At 43.6% G+C, this 14,430-nt stretch overlaps 1 long non-coding RNA gene across 3 annotated transcripts in view; it reads right to left on the bottom strand.

The window, feature by feature from the left end:
* The window catches only part of LOC140637644 (uncharacterized), a 29,844-nt gene extending 15,815 nt beyond the window's left edge, over nt 1–14,029 (bottom strand). For 2 of the 3 annotated variants that reach the window (XR_012034710.1, XR_012034711.1), the window contains exons 1-3: nt 13,599–14,029; nt 12,477–12,753; nt 8,926–9,139 (exon numbers count right to left, since the gene is read on the bottom strand). This is a non-coding gene — a long non-coding RNA (uncharacterized lncRNA). The remainder of the gene's footprint in view (nt 1–8,925; nt 9,140–12,476; nt 12,754–13,598) is intronic. The other variant, XR_012034712.1, reaches the window with a different exon arrangement.
* Nucleotides 14,030–14,430: the final 401 nt, after the last annotated feature.

Raw genomic sequence — 14,430 nt, 5'->3', positions numbered from 1 at the left:
ATGGCCTGGAGGCTGATCAATGTATCCATCCTGTTTGGCCTCAAAACTTTTAATTTTTCCATTGCCTGTCACCCACCTCCTGTATACAGACAGACGACATTTGATAATGGGCTGTAACTGCATAGAATTTTTGCATATATTCTACAAACACTCATTGTGCACCATGCTTGGGGATGCAGATGCTCCGGGAGCTCACAGTCCAGTGGGGGAGGTAATCTCCAACATCACAGAATGGTTTAGTAAACAAGAGAGGAAGAAAAGAGGTTGCACCCTCTTCGTGGGAATGTGTTGTATCTTGCTCATCTGGGAAGATCAGGGAACAATTTTAGGCAGAGGTAAGTCTTGACCTGAGTCTCAGAGGATAAGTAGGACCCTTATCCTTGGAAGGAAGGCCAAGGGCAGTGGTTCTCATCTCCTTCTCTATTAGTCAATGTCTGGGGACATTTTTAGTTTTTGCAATACTTGGTGAGGCGTAAGGTGGGGCAAGCAGGGGTAGGTCTGCTATTAGCATGAGTGGATAGAGGCCGGGGATGCCGCTAACATCCTCCAAGGCACAGGACAGCCCCTATAACAGCTATGTGGCCCCTAATATCAACAGTGCCAAGGGTGAGAAGCCCTGCAGTAGAGGGAAGGACAGGCTTCTTTAAAGGACTTGGAGCACCAGGAAGCATAAATAGGGCAGAAGGTTATCTGGTAGTGAGAAGTAGGAATGGACCCCCAAGCAATTCTCCAATCCTCAGTGGACACTGATAGGGTGCCCTTTAAATTCAATTCAATTCAATTCTGACACTATCTACCTGGAGATAACATCAGATCTCCCAAGTTAGGAGCTCGGTCCCAGACGACTGCCCACTTTCACATGCCAATCGCAAGTCCGTCGTCACCTGTGCTTCTGACCGACTGGCTAGAAACTGGAGGTCCCTAAACTCCTTCTGTAGGCTTGATTTCCTAGTGCGGCTCACAGAACTCGGGAAATGTTTATGTCCAGTTGCCCATTTATGATAAAGGATAAATGATGCAGATGAACAGCCAGATTCAGAGAGAGCAAAGTCTGAGAGAGTCCTGAGCTCAGGAGCTTCTGTCCCCAAGGAACTGGGGTCCACCACGTCTCTGCAGAGAGGTTCATGTGTTCACTAACCTGGAAGCTCTGCAAATTGCATTGTTGAGGAGTTTTTAATTGAGCGGGTTCTGCAGCACCCCCACTCCTTCCTTTCCCCAGAGGTGCGTGGGTGGGGCTGAAAGTTCTATTCCTCTAATCTCTTGGTCTTTCTGGAGACCAGCCTCATCCTGAGGCTATCTAGAGGCCCTACCCTGTCACCTCATTAGGATAAACTGAGGGGGCGTTCAAAAAGGCTCTTTCTGAGTTTAAAAGGCACTCTCACACTCAGGAAATTCAAAGGGCTTTAGGAATTTTGGGCCAGAAATTGGAGACAAAGACCAAATTTAAGAAGGGCTTTGTAAATCAAGATAAAAATATTAAATATTAGCCTGGGGGCAAATTTAAGAAAGACTTTGTATATTAAGATAAAAATATTAAACATTAGCCTGGGGGCATTAAGAAGCCCCAAAATAATTATTAAAGAATTAATATATGCTCTTTAGTAGACAATGCTAAAAGAGTGTTTAAATCTCATTACTGGGATCATACACCATTTAAATTCTTCTTTATTTACTAAACTATCATTCCTAAATATCACAAAATAGATACAAATTTTGTCATAAATGTTTTCTTTCTGTTTGTTTTTTAGATTTTATTTATTTATTTAACAGAGAGAGAGAAAGCATGAGCACAAGCAGGGGGAGTGGGAGAAGGAAAAGCAGGCTCCTCACTGAGCAGGGAACCTGATGCCAGGCTGGATCCCAGGACCCTCGGATCATGATCTGAGCCATAGGCAGATACCCAACCAACTGAGCCACCCAGGCACCCCACAAACGTTCTTTTCTTAATGAAACATTATTAATTTCTAATTCATTCAGGAAAAGTTAATCCATAAACATGAAACCCTGAAAGAACCATGAGAAAATTATTTTGTGAGATCCTAGGGAAGAGGAAAGGCTTTTGGTGCTTAACAGCAAAAACAAAACAACATGAAAACCGTGAAGAGGAATACCCTTGGGTTTTATTCCATAAATTCAAAACAGTGCTTAGAAAAATTACTAGGAAACAAGGAGAACTCTGCTAAACATAAAAATAATGGAAAGAGCCATGAAGACAATGATTGATTTTACTACATTATTCTTCAAGTGTCTGTGAATCAAATCTGTGTTAAACAAAATGAAAAGGCAAAAGGAACTGTGGCAAAAAAGTATAATATGAAAAATAGTCTTGCAATTCTATAAGAAAGCCCCAAATAATCAAACATGAAAAATCAGCAAAGGACAAAGATTCTTGGTGTACCTATAACTAGGTAATAAACAATAAAATAGTTTAACCTCGCTAACAATGAGATAAATGCATAGGAAAACAATGAAAAACAATTGTCCCTATCAAATAAGCAAAGATTAAAGAGAAACTAACCATATAATGATGAATTTTGGAAAAGTTCCTGAAGAAGTTGAAGAAAGATCCACCCTTTCACATTCTTGGTGAAGATATAAACTTGGAAAACCTTGTAGAAAGCAATCTGGCAATATGTACCTGGAAAAAATTGGCAATATATGCCTGGAAAAAGCTTATATCCTTTGGCTTAACAATTCTACTTCTAGGAATCTATCCGGAGGAGAGAAACAGACAAACAAAAAGAGATTATGTGTAGCTGTTATCAATGATGCTCTAGTAAGAGTGAAAATAAAACACAACCTGCATGCCCAACAAAAAGGAAAAAATAGGGGCATGTGGGTAGCTCAGTAGTTGAGCCTCTGCCTTTGGCTTAGGTTGTGATCCTGGGGTCCTGGGATCGAGTCTTATATTAGGCTTCACACAGGGAGTCTGCTTCTCCCTCTGCCTATGTCTCTGCCTCTCTCTGTGTGTCTCTCATGAATAAATACATAAAATCTTTTAAAAAAGGAAAAAAATATATTATGGTACATGCACACAGTGTAACAAGGTGAATTTTTGGATGAATGTTTAATGACAAGGAAGAAGTGCTCATGGCATATTATTAAGGAAATAATATAAGGTACAAAAATTTTTTAACTTTTATTTGGTCTCAAACATCACGTAAATAGTTGTGTGTGTGTGTGTGTGTGTGTGTATGTGTGTGTGTGTGTAGCAGGGTATTTCTGATTATTTCTGGTGCAAGCAGGCTGGTAGGGGTCCCACAGGACTAGCCAAAGGATCCTTGGCTTTACAAAGGATGGGAATCAAACATCAGTCAACAGAAAGTGAGAGCAGAGTTTATTGAAGAGAGAGCAGAGAGAGCAGAGACAGAGCAACTGGGAGAGTCAGGCAGGAAATGGAAGATGAATCTCATCGTTGCTTGGGGGTCTGGAGTTCTTACTGAGGATGGTGTCGGTTGCAGTTTGGGTGACCAGACACATTCAGACATGTCTAAGGAACTTGGAGTGTATCTGATAGATACTTGCTTGGAAGAAGGGGCAACAGAGACTCCTAAACAATGAAGAGGTGCAAGATAAGTCTCTCCAAAATATGCCACTTTGGCATGTGGACTATTTTGAGCTGAAAGCAAATTGAGACTCTGTAGGCTCAAGAGAAATTTTTGCCCTTCCCTTAACCACCTAGGAGAATCCAAATTGGGAGTCTTTCCCAGAGTAAGAGTTATTACTGGAGATAAATTTTATTTGAGTGACCCATCTGTATCACAGGGCAAACATCTAATTACCAAACATCAGCTCTTCTTATTGCCCTGTAAATAACCCTCTTCCCCTTTGAAGTCCCAGGCTCAGGATGGCAGATATATCTCATTTTACCTCTCTGTCTTTGAACCTCTCATGGATGTGAGGTTCCTGTGTGTACAAAATTAAATTTTATTTTCTCCTTTTAGTCTACTCTTATGTTGATTTAATTTGTAGACCAGCCAGAAGAGTCTTTGCAGGGTAGAAAAAATTTTTTTCCTCCCCAACATCCATCTCCAGATTCAGAGAGGCACAATTTTTTAGGGTCTGGGCTCTGTGAGAGGGTCAGGAAGTTGAGGGAGCAGGGATTCTGGGTGTAGGCCAGGCTAGAGGCTCATGCTGTCTGAGAAGGAAAGGCCTGGTGGAATTAGAGGAACTGCCTCACCTGTGGCCTGAGTCACCATAATGGGGGGATCTTCCAGAGGCATTGGACAGTAAATTGGAATAAGGATGCCATCAAGAGCCTGAACCTCTCAGTGAAGATGACCCATCTTGGAAAAGTCTGGATGTTGGAGGAACAGGCATTTTCCTACCAGCCAGAGAGAGATACAGGTAATGGAGAACCACAGAGGCCATGGAAAATAGCAAGACATGTAAGTGGCCATGCACCAAAGAGAGTGGCATGGTGGTGAAGAGTGGGCAGGCCACTGCACAGATGGCTGAGCACTCTGTCAACAGTACCATGTACTAGGGCTTGTGCTGGCCAAGCAATGACAACAAAGACACAGGGAATGAAGGGGGCTAGAGCTGGTGCAAAGTGACTCCCAGGCTGCATGAGGAAGCCTATCTTCCGTGAGAGACCTGGCTCATTTTGAGAACTCTTAGAGACACACAAGAGGGAAGTGTCTTGAGTGCCTGGGTGGCTCAGTCTGCCTTCAGCTCAGGTCATGATCCCAGTACCCTGGGATGGAGCCCTGCACTAGTCTCCCTGCTCAGCGGAGAGTCTGCTTCTCCCTTTCCCTCTGCTCCTCCCCCAGCTCACTCTCTCTCTCCCAAATAAATAAATAAAATATTAAAAAAAAAAATAAATGGGGCAGCCCCAGTGGCCCAGCGGTTTAGCACCGCCTTCAGGCCAGGGTGTGATCCTGGAGATCCAGGATCAAGTCCCACGTCGGGCTCCCTGCATGGAGCCTGCTTCTCCCTCTGCCTGTGTCTCTGCCCCCCCCCCCCCGTCTCTCATGAATAAATAAATAAAATCTTTAAAAAAATAAAAAAAATAAAAAAATAAAGAAGGAAGTATCCTGTCATTTGACAGATGGTGCTAACCATCCATTGGATGAGGAACAACCTGTGAAGGTGGACCCCTGCCTGGCCAATTATATTTTGGAGACTTTGCCTACCATTATTTAAATTCTAATGCAATAGCTAACTACTCCTAGCACCTGAAGTCCCCTTCTCATTATGGTTGGTAAATCAATAGCTGAATGGTACCATGATGACCTGATGACCCTGCTGGCCTTTAGGATACCCCCAAAGATGATGCTGGAAACCACTGGGATTTTATCCCCATTTATCTCTAAGATGAGACATTGGGTATTGGATGGGGAAGGCACTGGTGAGGCAGGGAAATTTACCCTGAAAACCTTTCAGGAAGAGTTGGCAAAGGGTAGGTATATTTATAATACCTTTTCTATGAAACAGGCAGGTACCAAGCAAAATGGCTTCAAAGCAAGATACGGGCTCATGTAATGGAAGAGTTCAGTAGTATCTGGCTCTGGTGACTCAGAAGGGACATCATCAAGTTTCTCACGCTCTCCATCTCCAGCATCTCACACTCTCCATCTCTTGGCTCCGCTTTCTTCCATGTTAATTCCATTCTTGGCTGTAAGGCCAGGCATGAAGAGGGTTTCTAGCGGCCATGGGTAGGCAGGTGGCAGTTCCTGATTGCTTAATGGCTATTTGGTCCATTTTTGGCAACCCAATATGCCAAAAATATCATTTCAACTCATTTTACAAAAAGACAGCTCTATTACATTGCCCTTCTAACCTTTGAATCTGTCTTCCAATATGGCAACAGGGATGACAGCAAAATGAAAGGTGAGGTGCTCTCTCCTCCCCAGGGGAGGACACATGAGTCTTCCTCTCTTTAATGTTGGAAAAGCCCTTTGTTTTTGTCTTTTTTGTTGTTGTTGTTGTTCTTGTTGTCTTTTTTGTTGTTGTTGTTGTCTTTTAAAAAATATTTTATTTATTTATTCATGAGAGACACAGAGAGAAAGGCAGAACATAGGCAGAGGGAGAAGCAGGCTCCCTGCGAGGAGCCTAATACAGGACTTGATCCCAGAACCCCGGGATCATGACATGAGCCAAAGGCAGACACTCAACCACTGAGCCACCCAGGTGCCCCCAGAAAAGCCCTTTGAATGAAAGCTGAACTTCTGTCCTGGCATCAAGGGGCTCAGCTGATCCTACTGTGTATACTTTTGGGGCACAAGTGACAGCCTCTCTCTGAAAAGCTCTGCTCCTTGGAAACTCTGAAGGCGTATAACCAAAAACGTCCCGTGAGGACATCAAACAAACACAAAATGTAATCCCCAAACCAAGCTAGCATAATGAAAAAAATCCCTGGAGAGAGAGGACATAGAGTTCAATATAAACTCTCTACATTCTTGCTGTGTGCTGGTGGAGAAATCTTCAAACCATATTCTACTCTTTACAAAAGGAGAGCATTGGTCTTATGTGAGTGGTTTCTAATGCTCTTTGTGTGTTCAGTTCTCCTAACTGTTCTAAGAGGTAGGTTCTTACTTCCCCTACTTTACAAAAATGGAAGTGCAGAAAGGTCATTTGCCTGGGATTTCAACTCATTCTGCTTTGCCCCAGGGAGGGTGAGTGCTCATTTCCTCTGAGAGCTAAGACTGCAAAGGACAGAAGTGCATCTTCTCTGGCTCAGGATCCACTAGCTCAACCCCCTTTTTTCGTTGTTGTTGATTTAGGAGCCACATCGTGTGTTCACAAGGAGGTGCTCAACAAGTCAACAGGAGACAGAATTTGGAAACTCAGAGATTGTGAGGTGGAGGTAGAAGGGGCTGAGGGTGTTTTGGGACAAAGTAATCCTGGCAGGAGATGGGTCAGTAGGAAAGCCAGACAAAATTCATGACAACAAAGCTTCAACCCTTAGCTGATTCTTTTTTTTTTTTTTTTTTTTTAGGATTTTATTTACTTATTTTAGAGAAATGAGTGGGGTAGAGAGGCAGATAGGCGGAGGGAGAGGGAGAAGCAGACTCCCCACTGAGGAGGGAGCCCCACTCATGGCTTGATCCCAAGACCCTGAGATCATGACCTGAGCCATCCAAGCCCTCCTACCCTTAGTTACTTCTAGCAATTTCTTCCTTGGCCTTCTATGCCTCTCACCTTTGGTCTTTGGTTGTTTTTTTTTTTTTTTCTCCTACACATTTTTTTTTCAATGTAGATTATACTGCTTTCCTCATTGTTACATCTTTAACTTTTTGTAAGATGTCTCTTTTCCTTCTTCTTCTTTTTTAACTTTGCATGTGTGATTGTTATAATTTCTTCACATTGATTTTCATTCTTTTATCTCAAACCATGTCTGTCCTTGCCTTTTAAAAAATCTCAGCCTTGTTTTACTGGAATCTTAATAAAAGAATCATTGTATCTTAGGTGTGGAGTCTTTTCTTTCCATTGTCTCTCTCATCCCATTTTAGCATTCCATTATTCACATGCAACATTTAATAGACTTATTTAAATGCAGATGTGTATAAAATAAAAAGTAAAAATCCTCCCTCTCTAATTACATTCCCTAGAGGTATCCACTGTGAACGGTTGAGTATCTGCTCCATTCAGGTTTTGTTTTTTTTTCCTCTAAACCGATATATCACATAAATGTATTACTGCTCACATATTCATTTATTTTAATAAAAATGAGATCACACCATTCTTGATGTTCTGCAGATTGTTTTTGCTTTTACATAGCATGATCATTCTCATTTTAAATTTCGTTTTCTTTGTTTTTTCCTCCTAACTTACATGGATAAAAATCATCTACTTCCACTGCTTATTCCACATTTTATATTTTGATTATTTATATACAGGGGTACTATTCTGCTCTGATGTTTCTTCCCCCTCTTGTAGCTCCCCCTCAGCCTCTTCCATCTGGACAACCAGAAAAAAAAGCACCTGTTGCCTTGAGGGACAGGGTCACAGCTCCCTTCTGGCATTTGAGATTCCTGGGCTGAGATCACAGTCTATACTGTAGTTTAGAAGTTGATTTGCTTACTCAATTTTCCTGCTGTAAAGAAGATAAAACTGCCTTGTTCTGGGGCAGAGGTGAAGGGAAGAAGAGAACAGCAGAATGAGGCAGAGGTGTGGGCTTTTGAGGTGGAATAGGGAAATTAATAGGATTCTGTTAGAGACCGAATGCTCATGCCCTTCCTGAAATTTGCATGCTGGAGTCCTAATCCCAGTATGGCTACATTTGTAATAAGGAAGTAATTAAGGTTAGATGACAAGGGAGGAAAAAAAGAAGAAAAAGGAAGTAAAAAATGGGGAAAAAAGAAAAAAAATTAAAAATTAATAAAAACATAGTATAAGGTTAAATGAGATCATAAGGGCAGGGGTCTGATCCAGTAAGATTCATGTCATAAGAAGAGACACTGGAGGGCAGCCCCGGTGGCGCAGCAGTTTAGCGCCGCCTGCAGCCCAGGGTGTGATCCTGGAGACCCGGAATCAAGTCCCACGTCAGGCTTCCTGCACGGAGCCTGCTTCTCCCTCTGTCTGTGTCTTTGCCTCTCTCTCTCTCTCTCTGTGTCTCTCATGAATAAATAAATAAAATCTTAAAAAAAAAAAAGAGAGACCCTGAAGAACTTGCTTCCTCTGTCAACATGTACACAAACGGAGAAAAAGCCATGTGAGAAAATAGCAAGCAGTGACTGTCTTCGCCCCAGGAAGACCCCTCACCAGAAATTGAGCCTGCTGGACCTTGACTTTGGGCTTCCTAGCCTCCAAAACGGTGGGAAAATAAATTTCTATTGTTTGAGCCATGTAGTCTATCAATTTTTGTTATAGCAGCCCAGGCAGGCTAATACAGACTCCAAGACAGGTCTGGGAATTACTCTGTCGCACCCCAGGGGCCTTGGCGAAGCAGACCTCATGGTCATTCACTCAGCAAATACTTACTGGGGGCCAGCCAGACGCCAGGCACTGTTGTAGGAGCCAAGGAGAGAGCTGTGAACTAGCAGATGTGACTCCTGCTTGCATTCTCCATCTATCGGGGGTGCTGGCATGCTGTGACAGCCAGAGCGTAGGAATGCTGGCTTGGTGGCAGCAACGCAGAAAGGGCATGAGGCTCTCCACACACTTCCTGCTGCCCCGGAGTGGCGTGGGAGGGCCTCTGTGAGGAGAGTAGAAGATGGTAGTAACCAAAATTGGAAGGGAGAAAAAAAAAAAAAAGAGGGAGACAGAATGATGGATGATGATGGAGCTTTCCTTATCTGTGTGTTTTTTTTAAAAAAAAAAAAAAATATATATATACTTAAAAAATTTATTCATTTATTTGAGAGAGAGATTGAGCAAGTATGGGGAAGGGGAGGGGCAGAGGGTGAAGCAGACTCCCTGCTGAATGGGGAGCCCTATTTGGGGCTCCATCCCAGGACCCTGGGATCGTGACCTGAGCCAAAGTCAGACGCTCCACCAACTGAGCCCCCCAGGCGCCCCTCCTTATCTATTTTTCCTGATTTTCTTTATAAATGGTTGACAAATGCATAGACTCAGAAACTGACTTATCCAATGCTTCCCAAACTTCAGTGAGCATCAGACTCTCTTGGAGGATTCTCTAAAGCATATCATTTCTGGTCACCTCCCCTAGAAATTCAGATAGAGATGGTCTGGGTAGGGCCTAAGAATCTGCATCTCTATCAAACTTATAGGTGATGCTGATACGGCCCTGGTCACAGGGTGAGTAGCTTTGATGATGTGTAATATTTATAAACAGACACCCACAGAGGTAAGTGTCTCCCAGCAAAACCTTACAGCAAATCAGTAAAGCTGGTGGCCTCAGGGATCTGTATGGTCTCTTTTAGAACCATAGGGCCATCCCAGGACCAATCCTACTGATCGCTCTGGGGCTAGGGAAACGGTAGGTCAGGGCTGGTCATAGGCCACCTCTGGAGCTGAAGCCAGAGTCAGCCCCATTGAACCCTATGTTCTTCAAGTGAGAGGAGTGTGTTCCCAATAAAAGCAAACAGAAGTGAGGTCAATATTGCCGTAGAGCCCAAAACAACATCTTCCATACAACATAAACTCCTGGGGAGAGTAGATGGGCTGCTCAGATAGAACCCCATCTTGTGTAAGGGCCTGGGCTCTGGAGAGAGCCGGCCAGGTTCAGAATCCCACCTGCCTTGCAAGGGGGTGGGGAGAGAAGGTCTAATCCCGGTTGTTGACTCCGACAACAACCTGTCTAATGTCTGTGTGGTGCCTGCTGTGGAGCCCAACTTCAGAATGGAGTGTAAACTTCATGTTCAAAACCTTCAGAAAAGATGTAATTTGGGAAACTCTTTTGGTTGGATTTGTGGCTCAGTTGGGGATTATCTGTCAATTTTTTTTTGAAGCTGTCAATCCTGGGGAAGAAGTTCACAGAATAGGCCTTCTCATTCCCACGGGACACATTTGACTTTCAGCCAAGCCTCATTCTGGGGTACAGGTGTGGGAGTTGGCCACAGAAATTAGGAAGCATAGGTTGATTGCTGACCCGGGGGCCGGGACTCAGGTGCCCATTTGACAAGGAGTGAGCTGCCTTCCTCAGGCAAAGCCACTCACCTGTCTTCCTCATTCTGTTTGGTGGCTGCCACCATAGCCCCCATGACTATGTTTTCTGGGCCGCAAGGGCTGGGGTGGGGCTCAGGGAGTCACAAGGATCTTCTGCAGGGATGTTCCCATTTGGGTTGGAAGGGTGGGTGAGACTAAAAATACTGCCTACATGACATATTTACTCTGTTCTTGTTAATACCCCAGAGAGATTGCCAAGAGTCACTACCACCAAGCCTGTGATTAAACCATAATAACCACTTTCATGTTTATAAATTTTGTCCTTGATATCAGAGAGGAGTATTTTTAGGCTAGAACTTGGAGCTAACAAATCCCAATGCACGACTGTGGATTTAAGCAAGTATCTCTCCTTAAGATTTACTTCCCAGGACACAGCAACAAGGCCAGGAGAGACCTGTCCCCAGGAGTCAAGAGGGAGACTCCGGGCACACCAGGTATACACCCCTTCATCCTAGGGCACTACACCAAATGTGAGAGCTTTGTGGACATCTGTGCTCTTCTATCCTCTCAACCTCATAGGGCTGCCACTCATTCATCCATTCATTAACTAACTGATTTAACATATATTTATTGAGTGTTTACCAAGTGCCAGGCACTGGGGATAAGGCAGTGAATAAATAGGCAAGCTCCCTATTTTCATGGAGTTTACAGTTCAGTGGAGATGGAGGCTGCTGACTGGGGAGCCAGACCATTCATTTATTCATTCATTCAATATTAAGTAATAGGAAGAAAATATAAAGGGAGAAATGCTGTATAGCACCTGGGGAGGCAGGGCTCCTTTAGGCAGCAGGGTCAAGGAGGTAAACTGCGTACTGAGAAAGAGCCAACCATGTGAAAAGCCAACTCTCTAATTCTGCTTTGCTGATCCAAATTCCCCATCACTCCCTTCCATCCTAACTCTTCACCCTGTGCTCAGTTCCAAGGAAGACATCTTCCACAACTCCATGAACCTGTTTTCACTGCAAATGACTCTCTTTCCAGGATATCACTTCCCCTTGTGGCTCTTGCAAATATTGGTTGGTCATTAAGTACACCCTGTTAATTCTGGGTGCGAAGGGTGGGGGGTTGTTGGAGCCTTTCCCTAGTGCTCTCTCCATGGTGTTTAAATGTCCCCGCTCCTGCCATCTGATTATACTACATCCTCCATCTCATTGCTGTCACTCACTTGCCTCCTAGATCCTCCACTTTGTTCATTGAAGACTTTGGGACCTGCCCCACTGTCTTCATGTTCAAGTCAAATACTGACAGTCACCTGCATTGTTCATCTGGAATTCTAGTTTAAAATTCCTTTGACCTTGATTCTTTTGATTTTTACCTCCACCTCACTGCAGCCCTTTTCCACAGCTCCAGCCTGGGGTCACATAGGTTCTATGTTAAAAATCTCAAAGCTTGCAATCTGACCCCAAATACAGGAAACCCATGTTTTCTCAAATCTTAGCCTGGTATCACAAATAAAAAAATGCTACATCTCCAAAGAGCCATGAAAAATACTCTGAGTTTTTATTAAAGGGGTCTTGAGACAATGTCAGAGGGGAAAGGTACATTACAGGATATATGAGAAGACTTCCTAATGGCCTTTATCATCTCTCTCCCCAAAATCTCAATCTTAGGACTGTTCCTTATTTCTGCTCCTTCTATCCTGCTCAAAACTCCCAGCCTACTTAATTGTCTCCTTTGCCCCCTTCCCCCTCTTTGCTTCCTCCTCCCATTGTCTTTTTCTTCTCTGCCTCAAGTTGGATCTCTGTCTTTCTAAAATGCCCTTGTGGACGACTTTTCATATGTTCCGCATCTTTATCCATAGCCCTATCCCAGCAGATCAGACATTCAAAAAATTCCTTGGAAAGTGGGGGTGGGGATGGGCGGGAGGTTGTAAATACTTATCACATGATTTGTCCTTAGCATACCTCTTAGTGTTCATCATCACATATCCTTCCAGAACTTTTGTTCCCATTCCTCTTACAACACCTGACCTTCTGCTCGATAGTGATGTCCAGTGCAACATTCTCTGCTGGTCCACTGGGCCATGTCTGATCTACTTTGCTCCCTTCTCCATGCAGATCTGTTTCAGGGATGGTCATCTGAATGCTCATTTCCCTTATACTTCTTGATTCTATCTTTTTATCATCCCTGCTGCGTCCAAAATAGTCCAAATTCTTTACTCAGTCATTTCTGCACCTACATCTGGAGAAAAATCACACAACTTGAAAAGTGGTACCTTGCAAATTCATGATAACAAATGCAGGGTCCGTGGTTTTGCACATTAATTCTTTCTCTTGTGTGAGACCAATTTCTTCTCCTGTCCAGCCCTCTACCTGCATCCAGGGTATCTGAAGGCAGATCATGTTTGGACTTTCCAGGTAAAAGAACAAATAATTCCCCTCCTGCCTTTCTTTGTGATTTATTTCATTTGAATTGGGTTTCTTCCACTTGAAATCAAAAGACTACTGGCAGATGGAATTAATACTCAGAGAAGTGCTGGAGGAAAGGGGGAAAAATCCCTTTATGGGTGAACAGTATGTTGGGAATAGCTATTGATTCACCTTTGGGGATCAGTCTCTACAGATTCTAAGGGTTAAGTATGATCATCTGGGAAGCATAGGCGGAGCTCACAGAGAATATTCTGGAAGACAATTGATGAGCACAGCTCTGTCCTCTTCCTGTCTTTGCTCCAAATCCTCCTTAGAAAAGCAGAACTGCCTGCAGTTTGAAATGGACAATCAGACACTGCTAACAGCTGCAGCCCCAAAACTTCGATTCTTGGCAGAAGGATCCTGACACAAAAGTATTTCTTTGTGGAAAATTATGCATTCATCGGGCTCATTTGAAACAAAATATGATTTGCATCTTAACTTCCTGTAACAAGCTCCAGTTTTTCTGTGGATTTCATAATGTCTGATTTCGTTGGACCAGATTGGCGGGGCACATGCTTTACCAAACAGTTTAAATTCAAGCCCAGGTTTTTCTTATTTTAAATGGCAACAGCTGCTAAGCATGATAATTATTGTATTTCATCAAAATAAACTCACCAAGTTGCTTCTGAGTGTGCCTCGGAGCTACTCTGCTTGGGGGAGTGCTGGGTGGAGGGGTCCTCAGGGCTGTCAAAGATGATGCGAAGTTTGGGTCTGAAAAACAGGAGGCGAGGCTCCAGGTCTGGAAGTGGGAGATAAATGGACAACTCCAAGAACAGAAGAAGGTAAAAAAACAGTCACTAGCTGGAGGCAGATTCGCTGAGATACTTCCCTCTTGGTATCTGGTTGGGCTCTCTCTCTCTGTCTCTCTCTGCAATGTTCAGCAATTCCCAATTTCTGAATGATTGAAAGGAGGGAAGGAAGAAAACATCAAATATCAACCATGTCCTGGGTACCACTGTGGGAGCATCATGAATTTAGGTGGCAGCCAGCGTATCTCTCGTAAAGAAAATTGAAATCATGTCACATTCTGCTTAAAAGCCTCCTGCAGTGGCTTCTCAACCTTGGCTGGCCATTAGAGTCATTGGAGGGCTTTAAAAAATCCCCAGGGTGCCTGGGTGGCTCAGTCCGTTAAGTGTTTGCCTCTGGATTTCAGTTCAGGTCATGATCTCAGCTAAGGTCACGATCTCAGGATCATGAGATTGAGTTCCACTCCTAGCATGGACCCTTCTTAAGACTCTCTCTCCCTCTCGCTCTGTCCCTCCCTCTGGCTTGTGTGCTCTCTCTCTCTCAGGAAAAAAAAAAAACTCTAAATGCCAGGGTGCACCCCAGAATTGGTGAAGGTGGAACCCGGACATCAGCATTTATTTAAAGCTTCCTAGGTGATTTCAGTGTGTAGTCAATGTTAAGAACCAATGCATTAGTGGGGCTCCTGGCTGGCTCAGTTGGT

The sequence above is a fragment of the Canis lupus genome, chromosome 8 (assembly GCF_048164855.1).
Source record: "Canis lupus baileyi chromosome 8, mCanLup2.hap1, whole genome shotgun sequence".
NCBI lineage: Eukaryota > Metazoa > Chordata > Mammalia > Carnivora > Canidae > Canis > Canis lupus.
The sequence above is the reverse complement of the archived record's forward strand: the minus strand, read 5'-3'. Positions and strand labels throughout refer to the sequence as shown.